The sequence below is a fragment of the Sinocyclocheilus grahami genome, unplaced genomic scaffold (genome assembly GCF_001515645.1).
Source record: "Sinocyclocheilus grahami isolate Dianchi unplaced genomic scaffold, SAMN03320097.WGS_v1.1 scaffold1309.1, whole genome shotgun sequence".
Classification (NCBI taxonomy): Eukaryota; Metazoa; Chordata; class Actinopteri; order Cypriniformes; family Cyprinidae; genus Sinocyclocheilus; species Sinocyclocheilus grahami.
In genome coordinates, this window is record NW_015506488.1 from 338,706 (window position 1) to 349,063 (window position 10,358).

Sequence of the window (10,358 nt, forward strand, 5' to 3'; positions counted from 1 at the left end):
CAATAGGGTCACTTGCAGCTAAGAGAGTTTGCAAATTTCCTTCAAGGTTGTGTTAAGGGCTTGGGTATTCTAAATGATTGTGAGGAAAATCACAAGCTTCTTAAAAAGCTGCCTGAGTAGATGATGCGCAGATGGAGTCGTATTGTTGTGGAAGAGCTAGACAGACCTGGAGACTATCCAAGTTTTGTGCATTTCACAGAGTTTATGCAAACCGAAGCTCACATAGCTTGTAAGCCCATTGCCTCCCCTCTTCTGATGAACATTAAAAACACAGACGAGAGATTTCCAAAGAGCGCCAAGGCACTCAACCCAAGCGCTCAAATGATAAACTCTACCTCAGGAACTCTGGAAAACTCAAGGCCTAAGCCACCTTGCTTAGTTTGTAAAAGACGAATCACATGGTGTTGTAAGGTGTCCAACCTTTGCAGCAAAGACTACGGATGAAAAGAAAGCTTTCATTCATGAAAACCACCTGTGTTTTGGGTGCTTAAGAAAGGGGCACACTACCAAAGACTGTAAAAGGCGACACACCTGCAGTACATGTGGTCGATGTCATCCAACCTGCTTGCACATAGAAAGAAACAGAAACTCTGTTGAATCGGTAAGCAAAGATCCCATAGCCACAGGAGACCATGCAAGCAAGGAGATCCACAAGGTTTTGGCCCATGTATTGACACAGCATGTTTCCGCAATCTCTAGCATTGTTCCAGTTCTTGTGTCATCAACAACAGAGCCCCAGAAAGAAATTCTCACTTATGCTCTACTCGACACACAAAGCGACTCAACTTTTATCTTGGAAGATTTGGTCGTCGAACTAAATGTGAACACTCAGTCAGTGCAACTTAAACTCAGCACAATGACAGCTGTCAACACAGTCATAGCAATCAAGACTGCCTGTGGTCTACAAGTTCAGGGACTGAACTCTGAAACTTACATCCAATTACAGCAGGCCTACACACAAGACTTTATCCCAGTCGACAAGTCTCACATCCCTTGTAAAGGCACAGCCCTCCAGTGGTCTCATCTGAAACATCTAATGAACAAGTTACATCCACTCCAAGATTGCGAGGTGGGACTGCTAATTGGTTATGATTGCCCATCAGCACTGGCTCCCTTGGAGGTCATCACAGGTGACAAAAATGAACTTTCGCGCAAAAGGACAATGCTTGGCTGGAGCATTATAGGGTCAGCCAATCCCCACTTGGATAGACAGGGAAACGAGAGCTTTGTACATCGTGTTGCAGCGAAGGAGATGCCAGTGGTCACCGATGTGTTGAAAGTACTGGAATCAGACTTCAACGAGAGGAGCTATGACAGGTATGTGTAGCAGTATGACGTTCGCTTCATACAGCTCCTTAATGATAACATTAAGCAGAAAGGAGATGAACATTTTGAGATCCCCCTCCCTTTCAATGGCAGTGGTCCACCAGTTCTACCAAACAATAAGAAACTGGCTACTATTCGGCTGCAACAGCTAAAGAAGTTAATGGCCAACAAACAGTATTTCGACCATTACACAGCCTTCATGGGAGAAATTATCAGGAAAGGTGATGCCAAGCCAGCCCCTCCATTTTCTGAGGGAGAGATTGTGTGGTATATCCCACATCATGGGGTGTACAACCCCAAGAAACCAGGCAAACTAAGAGTAGTGTTCGATTGCTCAAAGTTCCGTGGGATCTCACTAAACGACACTCTACTGCCAGGCCCTGACCTAATTAACTCTTTGGTAGGAGTTCTTTGTCACTTTAGAAGAGAAGCAGTTGCTGTAATCTGTGACAATGAAAGGATGTTCCACCAGTTCAGTGTCTCACAATTACCTAAGGTAGGGAAGGTGGACTGTTAGAAACAGAACCACGGGAGTTTAGAATGACAGTCCACCTTTTTGGGGCTGTGTCCTCCCCGGGATGTGCCAACTCTTGTCTTAAGTATCTGGCACAGCAACACAAGGTTGACCACTCACAGCTTCAGTATTTGTGGAAAATAACTTCTACGTGGACAATGGGTTAACCAGCATTCCAACAGTCAAAGAACCTAAGGAACTAATTGTCAAAGCACAGGAACTGTGCAAAAGTGCAGGTCTACGTCTGCACAAGTTCAACTCAAACCGAAAGGAGGTCCTCTCCTGTGTAGCCTCCTCAGAAAGCACAGTAACCAGTGATCCTCTCAACCTTAACCCTCTGAGGTCGATTAACGCGGATACGCGTTTTGAGGCATCTTCTCCTGATCACACCGAAAAGAACTTAATGCAACCTCAGAGGACATGTACTTGGCATTCAGTGGTAGTCATAAAACGACACCTTCCGCTTCAACATTGACCAACATTTTCAACAAAAGACAACCCCCCCCCAACTTGCCGTAGTCTCTTGTCAGTCGTTGTGTCCCTGTATGACCCACTCGGGTTCGTAGCTCCGTTCACTCGGAGTGGCAAGCGCATCCTACAGGAGCTATGTTGTAGAGGTATTGGATGGGACGATCCTATTCCTGAGTACTTACGTTCTCGGTGGGAGAAGTGGAAGAATGGTTTACAGATGTTAAAGGAAGTTGCCATACCCAGATGTTACCATCCTCAAAACTTTGGTAAAATTGTTAGGGTGGAACTGCACCACTTCTCAGATGCCAGTAATGCAGAATATGGTTCATGTTCCTATCTCAAATACAAAATCGACAAGGATGAGATTCATTGCAGTTTCCTAATGGCCAAAGCGAGGGTTGCACCTACGAAGATCACCAGCATCCCAAGATTGGAACTTTCAGCCGCAGTCACCACAGCCAGGATGAGTGTTATGCTGAAGGCGGAACTTGAGATGGAAATAGAGCACAAATTCTTCTGGACATACTTACAAGTAGTACTTGCTTACATCAGCAATGAGGTGCGAAGGTTCCATGTGTTCGCGACGAACCGTGTTCAACTGCTAAGAGAGATTACAGACCCAAATCAATGGAACTATGTAGATACAACACAAAACCCAGCTGATCACGCCTTTAGAGGTCTTCATGCAGCAGACACCTCATCAGCTAGCTGGTTATCAGGGCCCAAGTTTCTATGGGAAAAAGAAGTGCTCCCTACGCCTAAGCTTCCAACCGAGCTGCTCACAGGTGATCCGGAAGTTAAATCAATTCAAGTGCTTGCAACCCAAGTCAGTGACTGGAATGACGTTCTAAGCCGCCTGGGTCGGTTTTCAAACTGGACAACGCTTGTTAAGGTGGTTGCCAGAATCAAAAGACTAGGGTCTAAGCTAAAACATCACGGTGAAACTCTAACTGTCGAGGAACGTAGGAGGGCTGCTGAGGTGGTGATTCAGCTCATCCAGCAGCAAGCCTTCCCCCAAGAGCTAAAGGCACTGCAAAGGAGCCTTCATGGGCACATTATTCAGAGTTCAAGTCCTCTTTTCTGCCTCGACCCCATTCTGGACAGGGGACTTCTTCACGTTGGTGGAAGACTTAAAGGATCAACCCTCAGTCAAAAACTAAAGCACCCCATCATTCTCCCAAAAGACAGCCACATCACCAAGCTGATTTTGTCACACTATCATGCCCAGATCTGCCACCAGGGTCGGAGCCAGACCTTAATGGAACTCCCGGCCATTGGTGCGAGTAAATGAGTCGCCAAGTTAATACATAGATGTGTGAAATGCCGGAAGCTCAGACAACCAGTTGAGGAGCAACAAATGTCTGAACTCCCCAGAGAATGCTGTAAAGTCTCAGCTCCTTTCATGTTCTGCGGAATGGATTGTTTCGGCCCATTTGTCACCAAGCGAGGTCGCAAAGAGTGCAAGAGATATGGACTCATCTTCACATGCCTGTCTTTTCGAGCAGTCCATCTTGAAATGCTTGAAGACATGTCCACTTCATTAACGCTTTAAGGTTTTTTATTAGCCTTAGAGGAGCTGTTTGCCAGCTCCGCTTTGATCGGGGCACACACTTTGTGGGTGCGAAGAATGAGTTCAAAGAAGCCCTCAAGCAATGTGATACAGAGGCATTGGAAGCCTTTCTGGCGGATAAACAGTGTGAGTTCACTTTCAATGCTCCTTCAGCGAGTCATGCAGGTAGTGTGTGGGAGCGCCAAATTTGGACCATTCGCTCAGTGGTCAGGTAGACTAGATGATGCCCCCCTTAGAATACTGTTCTACGAAGCTATGACCATCGTCAACAGTCGCCCATTAAACGTTGATGGAATCAATGATCCCATGGCACCAGAGCCCCTGACTCCAAACCACCTTACGGAAAAACAGGAAAGTTTAACAACTGACCAATTTTCACAATATAGCTTTTCAATACTAGAGTCACATAAGGTTAGTCTTGATGTTAATGTAATAACAAGAGACATGCCAAAAAAAAAAAGAAAAAAAAAAAGGAGAAAGCCAGCAGAAAAGAATACATTCAAGAACCCTCTGACTGGTCATTACTGTATGATACTCCAGTGGTCTACATATTGCCACAAACCTGTCATATGCCATCACTGTTAAAGAGCAGGTCATAAGGGTTTTCGAAAAATATATTTTTTGCAATTTGTAACGTAGCTATCCTTCAATGTTAAACAGTCTGCAAAGTTGTTAATCAAAAAAAAAAGTGCATGATAAATAAAGATATTGTCTCTCAAAAGAAAGAGTCGACTCTAAGCCGTCTTAAGTCGTCATATTTTTTATCTTCTGCCTGTTACCTATATACACATCACAAGGTAACACATTTGCATAATCCCCGCCTGCCCACGAAATATGAACACTCTGACCTGCCCACAAACACTTCTGCTAGTTGGATAGGTCAAGAAGACCCATGTTTTCAGCCTCACTGAGCATTCTAACACAGTTCCCACACCTGCACCTCAAAGTAAATAATGATAATGAATGGAATAAAACTGCTGTCACATCACGTAAAAAGTACCACATACAAAGTTTAAACTTACCACTGAGAAACGTCCTGATCAAGTCGTGCTTGCAATGGAGTTTCCGGTTGAGCGACTGCATCAGTATTATCCTCAGACTCGGGATCGAATTGATGAGGTAATATCGATGCCATTTTAGTAACCTTATAGCATCTTTGTTTACAAGTAACCCTCCGGAGCAAAAACAATTATGGTAATGGATGTTTCGTTTCCGACACGCATTGTATACGGAAAGACCAATCACAACAGACTTGGCCAGCTGACCAGTCAGAGCAGCGTAGGCTTATGGAAGGTAGGAGTTTACAGACATTAATCTCAGAACTGCTTCGAACGAATGGTTTCGAAATCATTGAAAAATGATTCTAATATTAAATGTATATTCTGAGAAAATTACAATGTTTGCTGACCTTAGATGCATTTAAACCTGTTGTAGGGGACTCCAGCACAATATTAGGACACTTTAAAATATCATATGACCTGCTCTTTAATGTTGAAAAGTCACACAGAAGAGATGAATAAATGAAAAATATCTGAACCAAACATCCAGCATAAAAAAATAACATGATCATGGGCTAATAAGTCATACAAGAATTTAGGGTAGAATCCAGAAGTGCCATTTACACAGAGACTACATATAAACACATGCATTGGCTCATGAAGCTTCTTATGTGAGATTATATAGTGTTACGTCCCAGATGTAAGGGTCTAGGGTAAGGGGGTAACAGGGAAAAGTAAACATAAATTTGGTTGGGGTGAGTGAGTACCAGTCCCCTGCCCAGCACAACAGACACGTTAAGTTCCAAAAATCAAGCAATTTATTTACAAGATTTCCAAAGGACAAAAGTATAATAGGAAGCAAAATAGGCTTCAGGAGGGGGAAAGGCCAAAACAACAAACAAAAGGACCCTCTAACTAGTTAAGGAGTAAAACCGTCTAAACTGACAAAACAAAAGAAAATTAACAACAGAAATGTACACTAACTCCCTAACTAAGCAAAAACAAGAGAAAAAGATTCACAGAAACAAAATGGCACCCACCTCCCTACGGCTTCCAACATGGAGAAAACACGTAGCGCAACAACAACGCCAATTACTTCTTAGGAAGGCTACAATAAGCCGTAACTAGAGTAAGTTTTACACAGTATCAATCTCAGACAACTATGAGAGCAACACAGGGCAGGCAAGAGGTACAGCACTCTGGAAGTCGAGCTTCAGTGTGGTCGTCGTCGTCTTCTTCTTCTTCTTCATTTTTTTTATTGGCGGCTTGCAATCACCAATTGAGCATTACCGCCATCTACGCTTCAGTGTAACAACGTAACAATAGTAAAAATTACAGTCACATTACAAAAGACAATCAGAGGATAATAGAGTGCAGTTAAAGACAACAAGACATATCTGTTTTCCATTGTTTCATTCAGACCAGAGACTAATTCTTCAACAGTGACTGCAATAATAGAAATAATAGAAAACAATAGAAAAGTTATTGAAAAAAAAAAGTGTAAATTTGATTTGTCACAGTGTATACGAAATCTGTAGATTAAAAACAACAACAACAAATGTAACATCAAATCCTCTGATGGTAGCATACATTGTTTTATATTTTTTTCAAAACCTTACCATGTTCTCTGTCTGAATACGTCCCGTAGTGTTTCACAAAAGTTTGATTTGGTTTTCAATATATGGACACTGGCCTTGGTAATTGCATTGATAACAAACACTGAAAACCATTTTAACAAGCTCTGATAAGGTCACTCTCCTCTTCACTTAAAAAAAATCAAATGTATGCCAATCGTTGCCCACATATACTGTATAATGTCATGTGTTATCTCTCCATCATATTGTCCTTAAAATCTATTGCCAATCATATTTCTGCCAAAATGTTGGGTCCCAAACTGCATTAATGTGTCATATATAGCATGATTATAAACAAAGCTGTTACAATACAGCGCACAAGTTACTGGTAAAAATGAGGGCAGACAGAAGAGAACAAGTGAGACTTGCTATGATAGGACTTATAGCCATGGTGCTTACCACTATAGATAAAACACAAATCAAAATTTATGCATGTAAAAACATGACATACAGCTGCAGCAAAATAACTGTGAACAAAATGGATTTATTCAATTTTCTAAGTTATTTGTAAAATTATATCTGACGTTTAACTAAGTCAAAACAATGGACAAACACAATCAGTCAAAAACACCTTACATAACATTGATCCCAGGAAATTGCCATAAAAATGCTAGAATGCCTTCTGTGTGAATGCAAACACATCCCGGGATGGGGACCTAGTAACATTGCCAGGATCAGTCCCGGAATGTGCCCTGTGTGAATAAAAGGCAGGACCAATGCCGTAAGGGGTGTGTCGTAGTGAGAACGTTATTGTGAGACTTTTTTACCAGGTGTTTTTAATGCAGATCAACATTCAACAAAAAAATGTCTGCAAACTGGAATGAACACACACACAGAGAGATTCCAGAAAATCATTGGCAGTGCAAATGAACCAAAATCAAACATTATCATGTATCATCGTGTTTTTTCTGGAATCTCTGTGTAAAGGGGCTAAACAGAAATGTCACATTTGCGTTTCTGATGTGTGTTTGTCGGCAAGCTGAAACAGTATTTGGGAAACATTCACCTTGCTGGATAACAAAATATAAAATTATGTTGCACTATAGAGATTGGCCTTATTTAACTGAATACTTCTATGCAATAATATTTTGGTATTATTTCTTGCAGCTGTATATTTAATATTGACTGGGAACACAAGAGTCTGCATTAGTATCACTGTCATGCTGAGATTTTATATCATGAGTGTAGTTTTAGTTATTTTTTAAACATCAAATTGGACTTTTTAATTTCAAACTTCACAAAAAGTAACTTTGAAAAGAACCCTGAAACCCAGTCAAATCCAGTATGTGCAGCCCTACTGCAAATTTCAGGTTTCTATGGGGATCAGAGCTTCTAAGCAGCAGCAGCAGTGATTCATAAACTTTGCCATTTGGTGATTGGCTCTTTTGTTTGGATCTCCCATTCATAGTGATACGAAAGAACCGTACATCTGTCTTTGGCCAAGCTTAAAGGGATCATATGATGTGATTTCAATTTTTCCTTTCTCTTTGGAGTATTACAAGCTCTTGGTGCATAAAGAAGATCTGTAAAGTTGCAAAGACTAAAGTCTCAAATCCAAAGAGATATTCTTTATAAAGGTTGAGTCAGCCACGCCTACACTGTAAAACCTGATAAATTCAGAATACTCCATTTTTGTGGACACCGATTACCTAAAAAAATTTAATTAAGCAACTCAAAATGTTTAAGTTAACATTAATTATAAATAACAATTACAGTGGGGAAAAAAGGTATTTAGTCAGCCACCAATTGTGCAAGTTCTCCCACTTAAAAAGATGAGAGAGGCTTGTAATTTTCATCATAGGTATACCTCAACTATGAGAGACAAAATGAGAAAAAAAAATCCAGAAAATCACATTGTAGGATTTTTAAAGAATTTATTTGCAAATTATGGTGGAAAATAAGTATTTGGTCTAAAAAGCTTAAATTAGTAAATACAAATAATAACTAAAAAAATACACTTATGAATAAAAAACACACAACTGTGGCTATACAATTGAGGATTTTTTATTCAGCCTTTTTTAAACCGCATGAACGGTATATTTCTGAATGTCAAACACTGGAAGATCATCTCATCGCAACTGCAGTGCTTGCATGACTTGTAGTGGTTTCGTTGTCCATGATAACAAAATCAGCAGGAGAGGTGTTTGTGTCAGTGATGTCTGGCTCACCCAATTCTTCCTGGAATAAGCACAGAGGGTAAAACTTTAACTTCAGAGACTAAAAGTAGACGTTTATATTTACTGCCAATAGAGTGGGGGAACTATAACGTCAGAACCCGGAAGAGTAATTCGCCGTGGGTTCCTTCTAGATTTTCCTATGGGGTTTTATAATGGGGTTTTTCAATTAAAATAAAGCCCGTGGGAAACATAACTTGATGATACTTTTATGTTTTGTTGTACAACGTAAATTACACACATTCATACCCAAAAATACAAATTTTGAAGCATTTTTGAAAACGTATGTTTTTAGTAAGTAGCTAGGTAAGGAGGTTTAGGTTGTGAGTGTGTGCAGTTTATATTGTAGAACAAAATGTAGAAGTATTGTCAAGTTATGTTTACCACAGGCTTTATTTTATTCAGAAATTGAAAAACCCCATAGGAAAATCTCAAAGGAACCCGAGGCGAATTACACTTCCTGGTTCTGACGTAATAGTTCCCCCACTCTATTTCAGATCTATTAATGCACTTAATACTTATATTTCATGTCCTGAAGAACAGTTCTCCCCACACACGTACACTGGGAGAGCATGTTAACATCATGCAAACAAAAAAAATAAACATGTTAAACCAGCAGGTCAACTTTATTTTATATACAATGAAGACAGTGATGGAGGTAGTTAGTGTTTGTGAATTTGCACTCACCTGAAGATCAAACATTTAGAATGTCATGCAGCATCTGTGAAATCTTGCTGGTGTGTGCCACTTTCTCTGATATGGTGAAACTCTGCACAAACCTATAAAACCACAAACACACACAAGGGTATAACCAACAATGTAGAAAAGAGAAAGCAGAGTCTGTGTCCTGTTATGTGAGGACACATCACACATCTGGCTGTTCAATTGAATAGAAGTTACCTTAAGTGTTGAGGCTCACTCTTTTGTATTAATCATCCAGCTCAGCCTGCAATTAAAGAAAGTTTGTAAAGGTTTACTACAAGTTTGTAGATTGCTTTTTTAAATGTAATATATTGCAAAATTAATGTCTGTGTTTTAGCTTTAACTTATTTTTGGATTAATACTCTTAGCAGCTAGTTGTTTAAAAACAGACCAAATAAAAATCACATTTACCAGGGTATTTCCCCCCAAAAAAACATTGTATGGCTAAGATGATCATAGAAACATTTGCCACCAAATGGTCTCAACAATCGACTTAACGTTAGCTCACAATGCTTTTGAGAAACGCAGCCCTAAACATTGCAGTTAACAGCAGCGACATTCAAAATGTACGTTAGGACTGCATTTACTGAAAAAAATGCCGGCTAACGTTAACATTAGTGCCCTTCTTTGACGCTAATATTGTACTATAAGCAGTGATGCTAAAATAGCATTCAAAATGCGCATTGAAAAGCACTAGGAAAATGCCGCACTTTACAGCACTGTGTAAAAACAGTGTTTCCCAAAAATGAAAACATTCCTTTATCATGATATTCTTACAACACTCAAAAAGCAAATAAGAAATTTTCACAGTTGTTTTGATTTACTTACAAGTTGTTCCATTAAGTTTGCTCCGGTCGCTTGTGATTATCCGCCATGTTGAATAGATTCTTCTGAACGTCGGTTAGAGCAACGAGGTGACGTCACTTTACGTCACTCAGTAAACTTAAAAATAATAATTTTAATAGAAGA

General features: G+C 40.1%; 1 pseudogene; it reads right to left on the minus strand.

Moving 5' to 3' along the window:
* Positions 1-4,126: 4,126 nt before the first annotated feature.
* Positions 4,127-9,389, minus strand: LOC107569075 (olfactory receptor 1D2-like; annotated as a pseudogene).
* Between the last annotated feature and the right edge of the window lie 969 nt (positions 9,390-10,358).